Source organism: Loxodonta africana, chromosome 11 (genome assembly GCF_030014295.1).
Source record: "Loxodonta africana isolate mLoxAfr1 chromosome 11, mLoxAfr1.hap2, whole genome shotgun sequence".
Taxonomy (NCBI): Eukaryota; Metazoa; Chordata; class Mammalia; order Proboscidea; family Elephantidae; genus Loxodonta; species Loxodonta africana.
Genome location: NC_087352.1, coordinates 13342290 through 13365578, shown reverse-complemented (window position 1 = coordinate 13365578; position 23289 = coordinate 13342290).

Genomic DNA, 23289 nt, shown 5'->3' with positions numbered 1-23289 from the left:
TCGGAACCTGGCATGTATGAAGTATGAATCTAGGAAAATTGGAAATCTTCCAAAATGAAATGGAACTCATAAACATCAATATCCTAGGCATTAGTGAACTGAAATGGACTGGTATTGGCCACTTTGAATTGGACAATCATATAGTCTGCTATGCTGGGAATGACAACTTGAAGAGGAATGGTGTTGCATTCATCGTCAAAAAGAACATTTCAAAATCTATCCTGAAGTACAATGCTGTCAGTGATAGGATAATATCCATATGCCCACAAGGAAGACCAGTTCATAAGACTATTATTCAAATTTATGGGCCAACCCCTAGGGCCAAAGATGAAAAAATAGAAGGTTTTTATCAGCTGCTGCAGTCTGAAATTTATTGAACATGCGATCAAGATGCATTGATAATTACTGGCGATTGGAATGCAAAAGTTGGAAACAAAGAAGAAGGATCAGTAGTTAGAAAATATGGCCTTGGGGATAGAAACAATGCCAGAGATCAAATGAGAGAATTTTGCAAGACCAACGACTTCTTCATTGCAAATACCTTCTTTCACCAACATACACGGCGAGTATACACATGGACCTCACCAGATGAAACACAGAGAAATCAAATTGACTACGTCTATGGAAAGAGATGATGGAAAAGCTTAATATCATCAGTCAGAACAAGGCCAGGGGCCGACTGTGAAACAGACCATCAATTGCTCCTATGCAAGTTCAAGCTGAAACTGAAGAAAATCAGAGCAAGTCCACGAGAGCCAAAATATGACCTTGACTATATCCCACCTGAATTTAGAGACCATCTGAAGAATAGATTTGACACATTGAATACTAGTGACCACAGACCAGACGAGTTGTGGCATGACATCAAGGACATCATCCATGAAGAAAGCAAGAGGTCATTGAAAAGACAGGAAAGAAAGAAAAGACCGAGATGGATGTCAGAGGAGACTCTGAAACTTGCTCTTGAGCATGGAGCAGCTAGAGCAAAAGGAAGAATTGATGAAGTAAAAGAACTGAACACGAGATTTCAAAGGGCCTGTCCAGAAGACAAAGTAAAGTATTACAATGACATGTGCGAAGAGCTGGAGATGGAAACCCAAAAGGGAAGAGCACAGTCAGCATATCTCAAGCTGAAAGGACTGAAGAAAAAATTCAAGCCTCTAGTTGCATAGTGAAGGATTCCATGGGGAAAATATTAAATGACACAGGAAGCAACCAAAGAAGATGGAAGGAATACATGGGGTCATTATACCAAAAAGAATTAGTCGATATTCAACCATTTCAAGAGGTGGCATATGATCAGGAACCGATGGTACTGAAGGAAGAAGTCCAAGCTGCTCTGAAGGCATTGGCGAAAAACAAGGCTCCAGGAATTGATGGACTATCAATTGAGGTGTTTCAACAAATAGATGCAGCACTGGAGGTGCTCACTCGTCTATGTCAAGAAATATGGAAGACAGCTTCCTGGCCAACTGGCTGGAAGAGATCCATATTTATGCCTATTCCCAGGAAAGGTGATCCAACCGAATGTGGAAATGATAGAACAATATCCTTAATATTACACGCAAGCAAAATTTTGCTGAAGATCATTCAAAAACGGGTACAGCAGTATATCGACAGGGAACTGTCAGAAATTCAGGCTGGTTTCAGAAGAGGACCTGGAACCAGGGATGTCATTGCTGATGTCACATGGATCCTGGCTGAAAGCAGAGAATACCAGAAGGATGTTTACTTGTGTTTTATTGACTATGCAAAGGCATTCGACTGTGTGGATCATAACAAACTATGGATAACATTGCGAAGAATGGGAATTCCGGAACACTTAATTGTGCTCATGAGGAACCTTTACATGGATCAAGAGGCAGTTGTTCAGACAGAACAAGGCGATACTGATTGGTTTAAAGTCAAGAAAGGTGTGCGTCAAGGTTGTATTCTTTTGCCATACCTATTCAATCTGTATGGTGAACAAATAATCCAAGAAGCTGGACTATATGAAGAAGAACGAGGCATTAGGATTGGAGGAAGACTCATTAAGAACCTGCGTTATGCAGATGACACAACCTTGCTTGCTGAAAGTGAAGAGGACTTGAAGCACTTACTAATGAAGATCAAAGACCACAGCCTTCAATATGGATTACACCTCAACATAAAGAAAACAAAAATCCTCACAACTGGACCAATGAGCAACATCATGATAAACGGAGAAAAGATTGAAGTTGTCAAGGATTTCATTCTACTTGGGGATCCACAATCAACAGCCATGGAAGCAGCAGTCAACAAATCAAAAGACGCATTGCATTGGGTGAATCTGCTGCAAAAGGACCTCTCCAAAGTGTTGAAGAGCAAACATGTCACCTTGAAGATTAAGGTGCACCTGACCCAAGCCGTGGTATTTTCAATCACATCATATGCCTGTGAAAGCTGGACAAGGAATAAGGAAGACCGAAGAAGAGTTGATGCCTTTGAATTGTGGTGTTGGTGAAGAATATTGAATATACCATGGACTCGCAAAAGAACGAACAAATCCGTCTTAGAAGTACAACCAGAATGCTCCTTAGAAGCAAGGATGGTGAGACTGCATCTTACATACTTTGGACATGTCGTCAGGAGGGATCAATCCCTGGAGAAGGATGTCATGCTTGTCAGAGTACAGGGTCAGCAGAAAAGAGGAAGACCCTCAACAAGGTGGATTGACGCAGTGGCTGCAACAATGAGCTCAAGCATAACAACGACTGTAAGGATGGGGCAGGACCCGGCGGTGTTTCATTCTGTTGTGCATAGGGTCGCTATGAGTCGGAACCAACTCAACGGCACCTAACAACAATGTCCTGGGTATTGTAACATTGTTTCTGCATGGCTTGCATAGTTAGCTTTTACACACCCCAGGTATTTTGGGATTTGTGATTTGTTTCTTCCCTTCCCTCTCCCATCCTCCACGATTCTATAAAGTTTAAAATTAACCTATGTTCCTCTTTGAGAAGCAGAACAACAATCAGTAAGATCTGGGATGAGACAGCAAGACAATGGGGGCCACCTTGTGACTGAAACCAGGATGGCATCAGAAGACCTTACAGAAGGTCAACATGTCTGAAATGTGGCCAACATGCCCCATCCTCAAAGGGGAACTGTCACTGTCCAGATTCTTCAAGCCTAAGCCCTAACCCTAGAAAACTCTCTGGTAGACCTCTGACAGACAGACAGACTTTGGAGGAGTCCATTCCACTCTGTCTCTTGTATACTGGTATATAATAAAGCCCTCTTGCTGCTTACCTCACCCCTGTCTCAGTATTGGCTTTGTGGCAAGCGGCTCGAATCCGTGTTTTGCGGTAACAAATATTGGCACCCAACATGGGGCTGTGCTGCTTCACACATGGTGGCCCTGAGGAGGGGCCTTGAACTGACCAACAGCCCTCCCAGTAAAGTGGCTGCGGGAGGTCCCATTCACATCCAGGGAGGCCATCGGCTGGTCCTGTGCCTGCCACAGCACCTCCGGTCCCTAACTGCCCCACACAAGGTAAGTAAAAGAGAGATTGGCTTAGGTAAAATCCCCAAGGGGTAAGTCCGAAGTTTCCCTCCCTGTTGCACTCAGGGCCAGGGCAGATAGGGCAGGCTTTGGGGAAGCCTGAACCCTTGGTTTCTGGAGCCAGTGGAGCTTCAGATGGCTGGCCTGGTGAGTAGGATCACAAAAAGGGGCTTGTGGTGACTCTAGAGTCTTGGTTTTTGGGTGTGTGACTGAGATTAGGGCTCTCGAGATTACCTCTTTTGTTCTAGGGATTGTCTGGGAGGTTGAGACTGCCAAGGCTGTCGACATCACCTCTGTTATTCTAGGGATTGTCTGGGAGGTTGAGATTGCCAAGAGCGAGTGTGAGAGCAGCCAAGGAACTGAGCACGTACACGTATGAGCTGAGTGCATACCAGTATTATTGTCCATGTGAGGCTGGGGAGATCTCGTGTTGTCTTCGTCATCATGTTAATTATTACTTGTACAAAACCTGTCATCAGCTCAGTGAATATTTTTGGTCCCAGGTCTTTAATTGTGACAATTTGTTCCACAGGTCATCGGCCATCTACCATGCACAGGCCATTTAGAGGAACGTCTTGGGGGGACGGCTGGGGACACAGAATAGGGATTAGGGGGGTTCTGGCAGAACTAAGTTTAATTAGAGAAGAGGCAGACTTCCAGGTAGACTGTGTAATTCACCATCATCAGGCTGAGAAGGAAAGAATTTTGCCATCAATAACCACTAAGTGTTTACAAAGGACACCGGCTATGGGGGAAGGCTCACCTGTCCTTGCTAAGTCTCCCTTAGGGTGTATACTAACAAATTGGAAAAGGTATAGCTATGAACCTGTGACTGAGAAGAAGATGGTATTTTTATGTAATAACGTTTGGCCTCAATATCAATTAGGAGACCTGGATCAGTGGCCGCAATTTGGATCTCTGGCCTTTAACACGATTCTGCAACTTGAGCTGTTTTGTAAAAGAGAAAAGAAGTGGGACGAAGTCCCCTGTGTCCAGGCTTTCACGTCTCTTTACCAAGGTCTAAACCCCTTTTCCAGGGGAAGCAAAAACCCAAGGTGCTTCCTAATTCCTCAACTGAGGACCCCCTTTTTGAAAGATGGGTTCTGGTCACTGCATTGGCTCCCTCTCCTCCATACAGAGGAGGTGCTGCTTCAACCAGAGGACCAGGCCAAAGGAGAGCCACAAGTTCCCCCCCCCCGAAGCAGCCAAGCCTGATTCTAGTGGGGCCAGCCCACTGGGAGTTGAAAAGGAAAAAGAAGCAGAGGGAGCATGTGGTGCACATTTGGCTTTGGGTATGGTCTCCCCTTCTCGTACCCGTCAGGGTGCTTTTTTTGGTCAGGGTACCCCAGAAATCCAGGCAGGGCAATACCCCCTAAGAGAAGTTCCAGCCAGAGTAGATGTGGCACGACAGCCATGGAGACCAACGTTAGTATATACTCCATTCTCAACTTCTGATTTATGTAACTGGAAGAGTCATAATCCTCCTTACTGGAGTGATCCAAACCGGGTGGCTGAACTCTTCCTTTCTATTTTCTCTACTCACAGCCCTATCCAGGCAGACATGCAGACACTCCTTACCACCTTGTTAACCTCAGAACAATATATGGTGTTAGAACAAGCTAGAAAAGAAGCCGAGAGGTTACATGACCTAGATCCCACCAATGAGACCCAGCCCCCAAGAATAGAAGTGATTCCCACTGAGGGCCAGGCTAGGACCATAACTGTGAGGTAGGAAAAAACAGCCTTCAGCTGTATCGAGAGTGCCTAAATGTCAGATTGAGGAATGGGATCCCTAAGCCTAAAAGCTTACAAAATATCAGAGAAGTCATTCAGGGAGAGAAAGAAGATCCCTCCACCTTCCTTGAGAGGGTGACAGATGCATTTCTCCAGTACATGGCATGGACCCCGAAGACCCCAATAACTCCAGGCTTTTGAATATGACTGTCATCTCCCAGAGCGCCCCTGGCATTCAGAAAAAGCTGCAAGACCTGGAGGATGGGCTGGGGGTGCCTACAGGACAGCTGCTGGAAATTGTCTTCAAGATCTATAATAATAGAGACCCAGTAGCAGAACAAAAAGAGAAACAAAAAATGAAACAAAAGGTGGCCCTGGTGGCCACCGCCTTAACCCCTTCAGATCCAGGGCTGAAAAGAGAGACGGGCCCAGGACGCAGGGCAAAGCCACCCCAGCGATCAGCAGCTGTCCTATAGGCACCCCCAGCCCATCCTGGGGCCCTCAGCTGGGGACGATTCAGAGTGACAGAGCTCACTGACTATCTCCCACTGTGAGCCTCGGGTAATCCTAAAGATAGGAGGGCATTCTATTGACTTCATTTTAGACACAGGAACAACCTCCTCGGTTTTGAACATGGCCACGTCTCCTCTCAGTCCACTCACTGCACTAGTGGTAGGAATCTCTGGGAAGCTATCTACCCATTCCTTCCTCCAACCAGTAAATTGTGAAATTGAAAAAGAATTATTATATCATGAATTTATATGCCAGAGTGCCCAGTTTCCCTCTTAGGGAGGGACCTCCTGTCAAAGCTCAGGGCCCAGGTCATTTTGGGGTCCTCTCGCATACTAGTCCAGACTTCACCTGCGACTGCTTGTGCACTACAAGGAACACTGCTGTGTGAGGAAGCAGTGACACCTAGTGGCATCCCTCCCCACATTCAACAGAAAGTAGATCCAGAGATCTGGGCATCAGGAAGACCTGGGGTGAGCTAAATCAGCTGCCCTGGTTAAAATCGCCCTGAAGCCCAGGGCACCCATTGTAAACCAGAGACGGTATCCGCTCCATAAGGAAGCCTTGGAAACAATTGCACTCTGGGTGCAACAGTATATAAAAATTGGACTTTTAAAGTTTTGCCAGTCCCCATATAACACCCCTATCCTGCCGGTCTTGAAACCAGGGACAAAAGAATATCAGTTTGTTCAGGACTTGCAAAAACTCAGCCAAATAGTAGAAGACATCCACCCAGTAGTACCAAACCCATACACCCTCCTGGTTACTATACCTAATCGATGTGCCTGGTTTTCAGTGCTGGATTTAAAGGATGCTTTCTTTTGCATTCCTCTGCACCCTGAGTCTCAGCCTCTGTCTGGTTTTGAAAGGACTGACATTAAAACGGAGACTAAGAGACACTTTACATGGCAGGTTTTGGTTCAGGGATTCAAAAATTCTGCCACAGTTTTTTGAGAAGTACTAGCCAAAGACCTAAGAGCATTGAAACTAAAAAGGGGTCTTGTCTTTTTATCCTAGTGGCAAGTGAGACTGAAGAGGACTCTGACCAAAATACTATTTCGGTCCTAAATCACCTGGCTAAGTATGGTTACCAGGTGTCCAAGAAGAAGGCCCAGGTTTCACAACAACGGGTAAAATATCTGAGATTTCAAATCTCCCAGGGACAGTGGAACCTTCTTTGAGATCAAAGGGAACCCATCATGTGAGTGGCACCTCCAACCTCTAAGCAACAGCTGAAAGGTTTCTTAGGAATCGCTGGGTTTTGCCAAATCTGGATATTGGGATTTGGACTTATGGCAAAACCCCTACGTGAGGCCCTTCAAGGAAAAAAAAAGAGCCCTTGTTATGGACAAAAAAGTGTAACAGGCCTTTGAAAAGATTAAGTATAAACTGATGACAGCTACAGCACAGGGGTTGCCTGGCCTCCAAAAGCATTTCAAACTATTCATACATAAAAGGCAGGGAATTGATGTGGGAGTATTAACTCAAACTCTGCGACTGGCCAGGCACCTGGTAGCTTATTTCTCCAAACAGCTGGACAGTGTGGCCCAAGGGTGGCCCCCTTGTCTTCAACCCGTGGCCACGACCTGTGACCTGTTACAATAAGCCGAGAAGTTCATTCTTAGACAAAAGGTAACAGTGAACACACCACACACGGTTTTGCCCCTTTTAGAACAAAAAGGGGGTCTGTAGCTCATGACGGGCCGATGGGCTGATATCAGGCAGTCTTCTTAGATAACCCAAATGTGGTTCTGAAGGCTGTTTTCTCCCTGAACCCTGCCACTTTGATGCCCATTTCAGAAGATGCCCCCGTACATGACTGCCTGGAAATAATTGAAGAAGTTTATTCTAGACACCAGATCTCAGATATCCTCCTGAGTGGCTCAGATATTGAAATATATACACATGGCAGTAGTTTTGTACATGAGGGGCACCGCAGGGCAGGATATGCAATAGTGACCCAAACTGAGGTTTTAGAGGCAGCTCCACTGCCTGCTGGGACTTCTGCTCGGAAGGCTGAGCTTCTAGCTCTTGGGCAAGCTTTGCAGCTGGAATCAGGGAGGCAACTGCGTATACTGACAGTAAATATGCTTCATTTGATCTTCTACTTGCATGGAGCCTTGTAAAAGGAAAGAGGGCTTCTGACCACTGCCAACAAAGACATAAGACACGTGCTGGAGATTCTTGGACTCCTGGAAGTAGTCAATCATTCCCTTAAGGTGGCAGTGGTATACTGTCCTGGACACCAAACCGAAAAGAAACCAAACCCACTCCCGTCGAGTCAATTCCGACTCATAGGGACCCTATAGGACAGAGTAGAACTGCCCCATATGGTTTCCAAGGAGCACCTGGTGGATTTGAACAGCTGACCTTTTGGTTAGCAGCCATAGCTCTTAACCACTATGATACCAGTGTTTCCTGGAAAGGACAATTGCCCGAAGCTATGGGAAATTGGAAAGCATACACAGAGACAAAAAGGCTGCAATGCAAAGAGGTGAGGTAGGAAAAGAAATGACCCTAATCTCTCACCTAGATCTCACTGACCTTCCTGCACCAACCTATACCACCTATGACTTGGAGAGAGCTGAAGAGTGGGGCTTTCACCCAGTTTCCCATCCCAACTGGTTAATAAACCCTGAAGAGAAGGGGCTATTGCCAGAAGCCCAAGTACATGGTGTGGTATCAGCCTTACATGATGGAACCACTATGGGAGAGACCCTAGTCTGGAATGGATTCAACAGATGGTCTCAGGGCCAAGTCTTCTCAAAGCTGTATGAGAAGTCACCAGAAGATGTCACTTATGTGCAAAGAATAATCCAAATACTGTGCCACATGTGACAGAACCAGGTGTACAACACTGGGGAACAAACATGGAAGAAGATTGGCAAGTAGATTTCATAGTGATGCCCGGGCACCTGGAAACATCAGGTACTTGTTAGTTTTTGTAGACATTTACTCAGGATGCGTAGAGGCTTTCCCTTGTTGGACTGAGGAAGCTCGAGAGGTGACCAAGATACTGCTTAAAGAAATCTTTCCTCCAGTGCCCTGCCACTTTCAATTCTAAGTGACAATGGGGGAAACTTTGTGGCACAAATAACTCAAGAGATCAGTAAAGCCCTTGATATAAGTTGGAAGTTACATTCTGCCTGGAGGCCACAGTCAACAGGAAAGACTGAAAAGATGAAACACACCCTAAAAAAGACCTTGGCAAAGCTTTGCCAAGAAACAAGCTCCACTTGGGTACAAGTCTTATGCATTGCCCCCTTAGAATCCACGTGGCCCCTCGAGGCTGGCTTAAGTTAAGCCCTTATGAATTAGTATACGGGAGACCATTCCTCAAAATGCCCACTTTTCCCACTTCTGCGATATCTGAGGTACAGATGAGAGCCTCGGTCCGCTCTCTGGGAGTTGCCATAAACACCATTAATCAATATGCTTCTTCTAGTCTATCCTTCCCCTGTGATGTGCCCCTCCACAGGTTTCAGCCAGGAAATCAGGTCCTGTTGAAAGTGTAGAAAAACCAACATCCAGAAGATGAGCCAGGCCGCAAGTGAGAAGGACCATTCAAAGTTCTCCTGACCACTCACTCGTCCTTGAAGTTGGCGGGAGTGGCGGCTTGGGTACATCACACGAGAGTGAAGACAGCCCCTCCGGAAAAAGAGGAAAGAAGTGAAGGAGCTGAAGAGTCATCATATGCTTGCACTCATATTCAAGGCTTAAAATATAAGTTCACAGAAACTCCAAAATGATGATTTTTACGTTCATTCTTCTTTTATTTCAGGCGAAGTATCACGCTGCCTCAGAGAAACCGGATCAAGTGGCTGTGATTCTCCAATCCAGAAGAATCTTAACTTTACAAGTAGGAGAAACCCTGACCCTCTCCTGTGTGGTCTCCTTTTTGACCCCATTAAAAAAAAAAAAAAGTTAGGCCCCATTAAATGCATCTAAGGGTTTCCAGAAGGAAGACAGTAAGTAGTTTGGGAGGGCAAAACTAAGCCTCTCAGAGTTCTCCCAGTGGCTGACACAAAAGAACAAAGAAACTGAGATTTTCTATAATTGACTTAAACGTGACTCTGTCTGATATAGAGACTTATTATTGTGTTAAGTTCAAAAAGAGATTCCCAAAAGATATTGAAGTTAGTAGGAGAAGAGGTGCTCAAGTAGTTGTCACAGGAAGCAAAGAGCCAGCCCATCTTCCAGATGGGCGGGATTGGTCGTCTAATGGCTTGGTTACCACGTCTCAATCTGTAGCCATGGGAAGAAATCTTAGTAACTGCTGGGTATGTCACCACCTACCTCCATTGGGGCCCCTTTAAGCCCTATAGCAGCCCCCATCTTTGAATATAGTAGAGGTATCCTTATCCCTGACTGTACTTTAACACATCATGCTCCAAGGGCCTGATTAGAGCTCCCCTCATACAGCATCCTCTTACTGTACCCTGCTTTCTACTATCATACTTTAGGGACTAAATGGGAGATAAAATCATATCCCCCTAAAGTAGAAATAGACCAACAGGTTTTTTGAGATTTCAGCTCCTCCTTTCTTGTAATAGATCTTCGACTGTCCTGCTCTTAATCTATCTTAATGCTAGTATTCCTCATACCACTAATAAGATCTATGCTTGTGTGCCCCATCAGTGTATACTTTTCTATGTGGTGGAAAGCCTTACCTCACCAGTGAAATCCCTGCCCCTGAGAACTTGCCTTAGACCTGGGCCATTCAGTGTCTCACTGGAATTCATTTTGTGGGACAATGTACCTTAGGGTTTTTGGTTTTCCCGACACAAGTTCACCCAACCACCACTCCATTAGTTTTCAAACATACCTGAAATAAGAGACAAATACAGTAGACCCCGTGACCCTAGAAACACGGGGTAAAGAGTATAACCCTGATCTAGAAGAAAGTGGGTTTGAGGGGTGGTTTCCACAGACAATAATACCAGGTCTGGGGATGTACCAGATAGAAATGGCTACAAAAATTTATCTGACACTATACATTTATTGGCTTTGGACACTGAGAAGGCACTGAAGGCCCAGCAGACCTCCTTAAACTTACTTGTAAAGGTGGTCTTAGATCATTGAATTGTTCTGGACTTTCTGTTAGCAAAATCAAGAGGGGCCTGTGCTGTCATAAACAAAACATGCTGTGCATGGATAAATACTTCAGGGGAGGTCGAGGTAGCTTTAGAAGCCATCCATAAGCTACCAAATAGACCGACCCTATGTCAAGGCCACAGGAAGTGTGGAGCTGTTTTCCTAGCCTGTTTCCCTCCCTGGGGTCTTGGTTGGTTCTCTTAGCCACTATAGGAATAGTAATCATTTTAATACACATCTGTGTTCCTTGTTTTGTAAAAATCTTGACAAAAGGGACTACAAACACTCTCAAAGATGGAGAAAGCTTTGCTGTGATAAGTCGAGGCACCCCTTTATCAAATCAGAGCGATGCCCATCATTTAATCTGCCAAGATGCAGCTGCCTTCCACTTTAATGTAGCCCCCAAGTATCACCCTTGACGTGTATTAGAAGTGTCTCACCCTGGTCTAAGCCTCTAATCAGCAAGAAGTAGTCCAAAAAGAGCAGTGCCCTGTTTCCCAAGATTGAGAAACTTCCAATAAAGAGGGGACTGCACAGGGCAGTGTGAGAAAGAAATTGCAGGGGCCTAATGTCCTGGGTATTGTAACAGTGTTTCTGCATGGCTTGCATAGCTATCTTTAACATACCCCAGTGATTCTGTGGTTTGTTTCCTCCCTTCCCTCTCCCATTCTCCATGATTCTATAAACTTTAAAATTAACCTATATTCCTCTTGGAGAAGGAGAACAACAATCATTAAGATCTGGGATGAGACAACAAGACAATGGGAGCCCATCTTGTGACTGAAACCAGGATGGCATCAGAGGACCTCTAAGAATATCCACAGAAGGTTAACATATTTGAAATGTGGTCAACATGCTCCCCCTTCCCCCCAGGGGAACTGCCATTCTCCAGACTCTTCAAGCCTAAGCCCTAACCCTATAAAACCCTCTAGTCGGTCTCTGACATCCAGGCAGACTTTAAAGAAGCCCATTCCCCTGTCTCTTGTATACTGGTATACAAGAAAGCCCTCTTGCTGCTTATCTCACTGCTTGCTCCGTATTGGCTTTGCGGCAGGTGGCTTGATTCCACGTTTCACAGCAACAACATCTGACACCATCATTCCCACAAGCTACAAGGATTTTACATGACTCATGCCCAGCCAATGAGAACATTCCATCTGGAAAGCCACAGTGATTGGTCCAATGAGACTACCGGCATTTTTTAAAATTGTGCTTTAAGTGAAAGTTTACAGTTCAAGTCAGTTTCTCATACAAAAACTTATACCCACATTCTTATGTGACCCTAGTTGCTCTTCCTACAATGTGACAGCACACTCCTCTCCACCTTGTATTTCCTGTGTCCATTTAACCAGCTCTTGTCCCCCTCTGCCTTCTCATCTCACCTCTGGACAGGACCTGCCCACATAGTCTCATGTGTTTACTTGACCTAAGAAGAACACTCTTCACCACTATCGTTTTATGTCTAACATTTTCCTGAAGAGTTGGCTTCAAGCATGATTTTAACTTTGGGATAACAGAGAGTCCAGGGGCCATGACCTCTGCGGTCCATCTAGTCTCAGTCAGAACGTTAATTCTGGCCTTTTTACTAGAATTTGAGGTCTGCATCCCAATTTTCTCCTTCTCCATCAGGGATTCCCTCTTCTGTTCCCTGTCAGGGCAGTCATTGGCGGTAGCCAGGCACCATCTAGTTCTTCTGGACCCAGGCTGATGGAGAGACTCCTGGGATTTTTGCCAGCACTCTGGGGAACAAAAATTTATCTTTCTCTCTGAGTTTCCTATTATTAATATGTAAGCCTGATGTTGATGGAGGCTGTCTTGCCACCACATGGGGAAGAAGTTCAAAGGTCCTGAGACGGGAGAATGCCTGGGGTGTTGGAGGCCAGTGTAGCTGGAACAAAGTAAGCAGGAAGGGAAATACAAGGAGGTGAGATCAGAGAGGGTAGACTTTCTGAGTCAAAGGCAACATAGAAGAAAGCAGAGTCAGAAGAGAGAGAGAGAGAGAATGTTGTCTATGTTACATGACAGCCTCGGTCCCACCATGCCTGAAAGCTAGAACTCCTGACTTTTTGGTTCTATGTATTGACAAATACCTTATTCTCTCTCTCTTTTTTTCTTTCCCTTTCCTTTTGGCCATGGCAATTTCAGTTGTCTTATTTCGCACCTGAAATAGTCATGATTAATGAAAGTGCAAAAAGGAAATACATTGAAAACTAAATCATCTTTTCACCCCAAACTCCCAGTCTTCCTCCCCAGAGGCACCCTCTTTTACATGTTTTTTTGTATCCCTTCAGAGATGCCCTGTGTATATAAAATATTTACAAAATTTATGTGCATAATATATTTCTCACCCTACTAAGGCAAGAATGTTGTTTTTAGGTGCCATCAAGCCAGTTCCAACTCATTAAAAACAAACAAACCTGTTGCTGTCGAGCCAATTCCGACTCATAGCGACCCTATAGGACAAAGTAGAACTGCCCCATAGAATTTCCAAGGAGTGCCCGCTGGATTGGAACTGCCAACCTTTTGGTTAGCAGCCATAGCTCCTAACCACTACACCACCAGGATTACCTCTGACTCATGGTGACACTATATACAATAGAATGAAACAGTGCCCAGTCCCGTGCCATCCTCACAATCGTTGTTATGCTTGAGCCCATTGTGACAGAAAGTGTCAGTCCATTGCGTTGAGGGTCTTTTTTTCGCTGACCCTCTATCAAGCATGATGTCCTTCTCCAGGGAATGATCCCTTCTGATAATATGCCGATAGTATGTAAAATGTAGTCTCGCCATCCTAGCTTCTAAGGAGCATTCTGCTTGGACTTCATCCAAGACACATTTGTTCGTTCTTTTGCAGTCCATGGTATACCCAATATTCTTTGGCAACACCGGAATTCAAAGGTTTCAATTCTTCTTCATTCTTCGTTATTCATCGTCCAGCTTTGCATGCATCTGAGGCAATTGAAAACATCATGGCTTGGGTCAGATGCACCTTAGTCTTCAAGGTGACATCTGTAATTTTCAACACTTTAAAGAAGTCTTTTGCAGCAGATTCGCCCAATGCAATGCGTTTTTTGATTTCTTGACTGCTGCCTCCATAGGTGTCGATTGTGGATCCAAGTAAAATGGAATCCCTTACAACTTCAAGCTTTTCCCCATTTATTGTGATGTTGCTTATTGACCAGTTGTGAAGATTTTTGTTTTCTTTCTGTTGAGGTGTAATCCATAGTGAAGCCTGTGGTCTTCAATGTTCATCAAAAAGTGCTTCAAGTCCTCTTGATTTTCAGCAAGCAAGGTTGTGTCATCTGTGTAACTCACGTTTTTAATGAGCCTTCCTCCAATCCTGATGCTTTGTTCTTCTTCATACGGTCCAGCTTCTCGGGTTATTTACTCAGCTTACAGATTGAATAGGTAGGATGAAAAAATACAACCCTGACTCAAGTCTTTTTTGACTTTAAGCCATGTAGTGTTCCCTCGTTCTCTTCGAATGACTGTCTCTTGATCTATGTACAAGTTCCTTATGAACACAATGAGGTGTTCTGGAATTCCCACTGTTTGCAACGTTATTCATAATTTGTTATGATCCACACACTCAAATGCCTTTGCATAGCCAATTAAACCCAGGCAAACAACTTTCTGGCATTCTCTACTTTCAACCACGATTCACCTGACTTCAGCAATGGTATTCCTGGTTCCACATCCTCTTCTGAATCCAGCTTGAATTTCTGACAGTTCCCTGTCAATACACTGCGGCAGTCCCTTTTGAATGATCCTCAGCAAAATTTTACTTGTGCGTGATATTAATCATATTATTTGATAATTTCCACATTTCATTGGGTCATTATTCTTGGGAGGAGGCATAAATACAGATCTCTTCCAGTCGGTTGGCCAGGGAGGTGTCTTTAAAATTTCTTGGCATACTCATGTGAGCACTTCCAGCGCTGCATCCATTTTTTGAAACATCTCAATTGGTCAACTCCTGGAGCCTTGTTTTTCGCCAATGTCTTCATTGCAGCTTGGACTTCTTCCTTCAATACCATCGCTTCCTGATCATACGCTACCTCCTGAAGTGTTTGAAAGTCGACCAATTCTTTTTGGTAGTATTCCTGCTTTGTTTAATATTCTCCCCATAGAATCCTTCGTTATTGTAACTTGAGGCCTGAATTTTTTCTTCAGTTCTTTCAACTTGAGAAATGCCAAGCGTGTTCTTCCCCTTTCGTTTTCTATCTCCATGTCTTTCACATGTCATGAAAATACTTTGTCTTCTTGAGCCGCCTTTGGAAATTTTCTGTGCAGCTCTTTGACTTCATCATTTCTTCCTTTTGCTTTGGTTACTTGACATTCAAGAGCAAGTTTCAGAGTCTCTTCTGACATCCATTTTGGTCTTTTCTTTCTTTCCTGTCCTTTTATTGGCTTCTTGGTTTCTTCATGTATGATGTCCTTGATGTCATTCCATAACTCATCTGATCTTTGGTCATTAGTGTTCAATGCATCAAATCTATTTTTGAGGTGGTCTCTAAATTCAGGTGGGATATACTCAAGGTCATACTTTGGCTCTCATGGACTTGTTCTAGTTTTCTTTAGTTTTAACTTGAACATGCATATGAGCAAGTGATGGTCTGTTCCACAGTCATCTCCTGGCCTTGTCCTGAGGGGTGATATTGAGCTTTTCCATCGTCTGCTTACACAGATGTAGCTGATTTGATTCCTGTGTATTCCATCTGGCAAGGTCCACATGTGTAGATGCCACATCTTTTTTGGTGAAAAAAGTATTTGCCATGAAGAATTTGTTGGTCTTGCAAAAGTCTGTTAAGGGATCTTCAGCAGCATTTCTATCACCAAGGTCATATTTTCCAAGTACTGATCCTTCTTTGTTTCCAGCTTTTGCATTCCAATCAACAATAATTATCAATGAACCTGATTGCATGTTTGTTCAATTTCAGACTGCAGAAGTTAGTAAAACTCTTCAGTTTCTTCATCTTTGGCCTTAGTGGTTGGTGCGTAAATTTGAATAGTAGTCGTATTAACTGGTTTCCCTGGTAGGCATATGGATTTTATCCTATTACTGACAGCGTTGTCCTTCAGGAAAGATCTTGAAATGTTCTTTTGGACGATGAATGCGAAGAGAAAGACCCTCAATGAGATGGATTGACATGGAATTTACCTCCCTCCCAAATAGGCCGGTTCAGTTTTCCAGTCATCTCAACTCTGATCCTGCAGTCCCCATGTGTGTCAGAGGAGGACTGTGCTCCATAGGGTTTTCAATGACTGATTTTTTTGAAAGTAGGTCACCAGGCTTTTCTTTCAAGGTGCCTCTGCATGGATTCAAACCTTCGACCTTTCAGCTATCAGCTGAATGTATTAGCTGATTGCACCACCCAGGCACTCCTTCTCCATGCTGCTGTGCAAAGGGGAAAACAACAACAACAAACAGCCATCACCAAAAACACCCTAAACCCATTGCCATCAGGTCAACTCCAGCTTATAGAGACCCTACAGGACAGAGTTGAACTGCCCCATAGAGTTTTCAAGGCTGTAAATCTTTAAGGAGGCTGACTGCCACATCTTCCCCCCCAGACAGGGTAATGAGTTCTAAGTGCCAACATTTCAGTTAGTAACCAAGTGCTTGACTACTGTGCCACCAAGGCTTCTTACAAAACACCCTAAGACCCACCCAAAATGCTATCTTCTAACCAAAAGCACTTGAACTTTGGGAGTATTTTGAAAAAGCAAATGATGAGACATTCTTGAAGAGGTATTCTGTAGTTGGGGAACCTCGACTGCTGATGTGTTTACATGTCTGAGTGTGTGGCCAGAGGGCGTCAGTGGAGAAGGCGACTGTAACAGCTGAGGAATTTCAGGCTTGAAGAAGTCGATTCTTGGCCAAACTCACATGACACAAACACCTATCTAGACTCCACATACTCCCTGAAGTGTAGGGAGTGTCAGGGCACCTGCTGCGTGTCTCCCTTGGTCCCAGCAGTGAAGGTGTGACACATTATGGAACTTTCTAGCACTGGGCCCAGTTCTGGGGATGTTTTTATGCTTGTTTTCAGCTGGGACGTTTACATTTCAAATCGAGAATGTGAACATTCGTGGGTGCAAGTTTGTCATTGAACAATTGGAATACAAAAATTTCTGATTATTTCCCCTCTCTGCCCCCCAAAGCATAACAGAAAATCTTTGGCAAGATGTAATTGACATGCCATACAATTCATCTATGTAAATTGTACAATTAAAAGATTTTCCAGTACATTCACAGGATCTTGCAAATGTCACCACACTTTTAGAACATTTTCTTCACTTCAGCAAGATATCCAATGCCCATTAGCCATCAGCCTGCCCTGTCCCACCACCAACTTCTAGAATCCCTCCCTGCTTCCAAAACCAGGATTCTACTTTCTGTCTCTACAGATTTTCCTATTCTGGAACATTTCATGTAAGTGGAATCAGACAATTGTGTCTAGCTTCTTTCACTCAATATTTTTTGAGATTCATCCATGTTGTTGCATGTATCAGTACTTCATTCCATTTTATAGCTGAATAATATCTCATTGTATGGAGACACCACATTTTATTTATCCATTCATCAGTGGACATTTCAGTTGTTTTCAATTTTTGCCTATTGTGAATAGTGCTGCTGTAAATATTCTTTTCCAAGGGTTTATGTGGACATATGCTTTCATTTCTCTTTGACATATACCTAGGAGTGGAGTTGCTGGGTCATATGGTAACTCTACATTTAACCATTAAAGGAACTATCAGACTTTCCCACAGCAACCGTACAATTTTCTATTCCTTTTAACAGAGTTTGAGGGTTCCAATTTCTCCACATCATTGTCTACACTTGTTATTACCTGACTTTTTAATTATAACAATACTAGTGAAGTGGTATGTCATTGTGGTTTTGATTTGCATTTCCCTCATGGCTAATGATGGCAAGCATTCTTCATCTGCTCACTGGCCTTTTGCATATTGTCTTTGGAGAAATGTTTATTCAGGTCCTTTGCCCATTCCCAAGCTTTAGTATATCCTGGGTGTGCCAAGCCAAAATTGAAAAATATTACCTTATAAATTTAGCCTGGAAGATTCTAAAACAAAGTGCAATGGGAGAGTAATTAGACCTGCCAGATAGTGAAGTGTAGTGAGAGTAACAAAATCCACCAGCTAAAGAAGAGAAAGGAAAGTAAATCAACAAAACAGATTGGGAAGTCTGGAGATAAACTCAACTATGTGAGAATTTGTGATAAAAATGGAAAAAAAATTCTGTGGCAAAAGAGAGATTATTCAGCTAATGGCAAGGAGCCCTGGTGGTGCAAAATGTTAAGTGGTTCACTGCTAAAGAAAAGACTGACAACTTGAACTGACTCGGCAGCTCTACAGGAGAAAGATCTGGAGATTTCCTTCAAGAAAGATTGTTGTTAAGTGCCATCTAGTGGGCTTCTACTCATAAAAAAATAATTTTTTTTTCTACTCATAGCGACCCTATAAGACAGAGTAGAAATCCCCTAAAAGGTTCCCAAGGAGCAGTGGATTTGAACTGCTGACTTTTTGGTTAGCAGCTGAGCTGTTAACCACTATTCCACCAGGGCTCCCACCCAAGGAAACTCTATGGGGCACTTTTACTCTGTCACAGATTTGCTATGAGTTGAAATTGACTTGATGACGTCCAACAACACAACAAACTTATTGTTTGGCAGAAAATATAAAGGGAGGAATCCAAGGAGAAAGGAGAAATGAAGTGAAGAAGACAAACTGAAGAATACATAGAGAGAGGAAAAGATAGTGTGAACAGAGGAATAGAGAAAGGGAAGGAACTAAGGAAAAAAGAGTGGGGAATAGAGAAAAGGGTGGACAGAGGAAAAAACTACAATTGCTTTGAAGTCAATTCCGACTCATGGTGACCCCATGTACTGGAGTAGAACTGCTCCACAGGGTTTTCTTGGCTTGTGGAGCTGCTGGGTAAGCTCAAATCATTTGTATCACTGAGGAACAATTGCATTATAAGAAAATTAAAAGGCAAAGGACAAAAAATTACCTAAATATTTTAATTTACTTTTCCTTTATTACAATCCTATATGTATCTATATGATGAAAGATTCATGCTCCCAGTGTAAAAGGCAAATAGAAAATTGGTATTGAATATATAAAATAAAATATAACGATATGTGAAACCAATAAGAATATCTGTCTATTTAATGTTCTATAATAAAAGAGGATAAATTGAAATCTATAAAATTTAAGAAAATGTCATATTAGGCCAAGAATAGTAGCCAGCAGTTGACTGCAAAATAAATCCATATGGTCAGTAAGCATTGAATAATCCTTGACTTAGGTTTACATAAAGGAAATGAAAATTGAACGACAATGACACGGTCATTTCACTCATCAACCTGAAAAACATAAGGCTTCCACAACTGTAAATCTTTATGGGAACAGACTGCCTGATCTTTCTCCCATGGAGTGACTGGTGGGTTTTGATTGCTGACCTTTTTGGATTAGCAGCCGAGGGCTTTATCTACTGTGCTACGAGGGCTCCTATTACAAGAATTTACAAGTCATCACAAAATGGAGTATAATTTTAACAAATCACAAAAGGGAGACTATTTCACAGAAATCATGCCATAGTTCCAGGCGCTGTCACTGAACAAGATTGAGTTGGGCTGCCCTAATTCCTGCAGTATCATCCTCAGCTCAGACAGCAACCCTCGAAGATTTCCCAGGTCGAGGAAATTTCTTGGATGCCCAGGAAACATTCCAGTGGGGCGGGAAACATTCCGAGTCTGAACTTGCTCAGCCGGAGGGTGTGCCACAACAGGCCCTCCAAGACAGCCCTGGAGACTGGGTTTCCACTGAAGTTGAAGGTGCTGGGTGAGAGCAGTATGCCAGGGCAAGTAGGTTGGTGGTGAGCTGGGAGTTGGTGATCTCACACCCATCAAAGCTTGGGTAGTGGAAGGTGCCTGAGGTTCTTTCTAGCAGATCTTGGAGGAACTCAGGTTGACATCACTCGAACTCAGGTACCTTAAATGGGTGGTGTTTGGGCACAAGGACAGGTATGTCAAGTTGGACTCCAAAAGCAAGTAATTAGTTACTCAGATGGTCTCTAACAGGGTCTTCAGGCACCTGTTCCAGGTGACACTTAATGAAGAGGACAGAGCCCAGGTGGTTTTGGCTTTTCCTATGTCCACCTCAGGTTCCATAATTGACTAAACGAGCCAGTAACTGCCATTCCAGATTTTTGGAAGACTCTGAGAAGTACCAGGTCTTTATTCTCACTCCAAGCTCTGGATCTTCTGATGAACAGTGTTGAGGGCACCCCAGTTCAAGCCTAGATAGTCCACTGGCAGCCTCAGCAGATCCCCGTCTTGGGAAAGAGTGAATTCTGTCCCTGTAGGTAGAGGTCCCAGCTTCTAATCCTGGGCTGGGTCCCTGGAGCCAGGCAGTGGGTCAGGGTTGAGCCAACCCTCAGCAGGGAAGACATATGCCGCCTCGGTGGCCATGGTGTAGAAGGTTTGGGTTGCTGTGTACAGCTGCCCCCGGAGCTGGGCGAGCACCTCGAGCTCCTCCCAGGTCAGCGGGGCCTGTGCCTGCTGGGCCCAAACCTGGGCCACATCCTGGTAAATGGCCTCAGACAGAGCCCGCAGGGAGGTTACCAGGCATCTCCGAAGTGGTGGCGGCTGGTCTCCTGGGGACCAGACTCTGGGCCGCTTCCTTCGCTTGGAATGCGTCTTCGAGTGTTTCCCATGGTGGGTACTCTGGGTCTCATCTCCAGCATCAGGACCCTTTTCATCCTTCTTTCTGCAGATCAATGGAGAGATCCCTGTGGGGAAAGCATGTGGGTAAGGGCCTAACTGGTAACCAAAGAGGCGGCAGTATGAACCCACCCAGAGGCACCTTGGAAAACAATGGCTGGTGATCAGCTTCCAAAAGGGTTACAGCCTTGAAATCCTATGCATCACAGTATGACTTTACACATGTAGGTTAACTATGAATTGGAATCAACTGAATAGCAATGGATTTTTTTTTGTTTGTCCACAAAATGAAACCCAACCAACAATGCATGACTCAGTATACCCAACTCCACCTTTCCCTCCATCCTCCTTACAAAAAGCCCAAGTCCTTACCTTGCCTCTGGGTGCTGCTCTCATTTGACTGAGAAGAGAGTGTCTTGCCTTTTTCTTCAAACAGTTTCTCCTCTTTATCTAAGCCTTTTTCTTTTAAGGAGTGGGGCAGTGACTCCAGAGCAGGGGTGGTCAAGGCCTTGTACTCAAGTTCTTCCAAGATCTGCTAGAAAGAACCTCAGACTCTGGTTTGTGAAGTCCAAGTGACTGAGTGGGCTCCAGCTGTTCATGCTGATGAATCTGCTCCTAAATGAATCCTGATCTGTGGTTGGCAGGGTAGTTTTGATCAGAACTCAGGGAGAGCCAAGGTGGTGACTTCAGTGCTCCAGGTTCTGGGTCCCTCCTTAGCTCCTCAGAAACCTTTAGAGTCCTTTCTGGTCACACTCCTCCCCTTTCAACTCCTGCTTGTAGAAGCTGGCAAGTCTCAGGTTCTTGGTTTAGGCTTCAGGCTGGAGGCTTCTCCTGACTCAGGTAGTTGCAGGTGCCGATGAACCCAAGATGGGTACTTGTGATGGCAGAACGAAGGCTCATGTCTCAAGAAACAGAGGTCCAACTATGAGGGGCGGGACTCAGGATCCAGAGTGAAGGGAGCCTTGCTGGAACATCTGTGTATATACTGAAGGCAGGCCATACCCCCAGGAAATCCCCTTTCAACTGATTGGCTCCTCTTAGCAGATCTCATCAAGGATGTGATTACGTTGTATTAGATCCCATCATGGGGGGGGATTATATTACATCAGATCTCATCATGTAGGTGGTTACATTGTTATGCCAAACTACATCATAATTGCTGAGCTGATAGCCAACGCAGCCAGGAGCTGCTTATCCATTAGCAAGCAAGACTGCTCCTCCTGGCCATTAGGAAACAAAACCTGAAGTGATAGTGATGGGTGTGGCTCAATTAGTAGCTGCTCAGGTCAAGCAGAAATTTCTCCCTCCTGTCCATTGTTCTCAAAGACTTTTGTAAGGTTCAATCAACTCAAACCCAATGTAGTAGCCTATGTGCTAAAAAGAAAGAAAGAAAGAAAATGCAACTTGCCTTACTGAGCCTATGCACCATGATAACCTACGCAGTCCGTGTTCTTATGTACTTCCTTGTGAGAGATGGTATAAAAGCTTCTGCCTGCCTTCATTCGGGAGCTTGATTTGAGGTATACACATCCTTGCTCCTTGCCTGCATTCTTGCAATAAATGCTCTTCCTTCCTCTTCACATTGGTTTCTCTTTATTGACGAGAAGCTGCACTGAGCAGGAACTGCCTTGGGTAATAAAATCCGGAAGAACCATGGCCCAGCCATGTTGACACACAACCTTAACATCACAGTTCCCTCAGTGGAAGCTTAGTTCATCAAATGAAAGCCTCATTTTTTCCCTGTCCTGGAAAGTAATGGACCTGGCTAGTGTGAACAGGTCCCAGGAGCCACTCACTTTCCCCTCCTGGATACAGCCTAGCGGCACCATTTTCAAGATCTTGCAAATACATAGGAGTGGCATATCAACAAACTCCAGCTTCCTACAGCAAAAGGGTTGCAGACCTCTTCTCTGCTTGACCATCTTAATGAAGAAGGTGAGGAATTCATTCACATGTGGATGGCTTTAAGAGAAACGTATTCTCTCACAGTTTAGGAGGCTACAAGTCCAGATTCAGGGTGCCAGCTACAGGGTAAAGTTCTCTGTCTGTCACCTCTGGGGATAAGGTCCTCACCATTGATCCTTCCCTGGGTCCAAGAGTTTCTCAGAGAAGGGACTCCGGGTCAGAAGAATTGACTCAAGATACAACCTAATCCAGTAGTTGAGTCCTGCCTCATTAAAATAACTGCCTCTAATCCCACCTCATTAACATCTTGGAGGGTAGGATTTACAAAACAAAGTATAATCACATCATATCACAAAATAGAGGACAACCAAGCAAGCCTGGGAATCATGGCCTAGACAAGTTGACACATATTTTGGGGGTAGCAGGGGAGGAGACACAATTCGATCCATGACAAGGACTTAATGGATTTTGAAGATGAAAGAAATGTTAAAGAATAAAGACATAATGAGGAAGAGGAAGGAGAAAATAGTGAAAAGATTAGCTGGAGTGTTTCCTCAACTAAATTGGGGACTTCATGTGCTCGAAAATGTGGACCCAAATGTTTATGAATTTGCTACACTCCATAGGCATATCGACTGTAGCAAATTCAGGAAAGAGTGAGATGTTTCAGTGAAATATATGTAGGAAAAAAAAAGGATCATACGGAAAACTCTCACTAATTTTCCGACTAGAAACAGCATGACCGTTCCCAGGGATAATCCAGATGATCCTGAA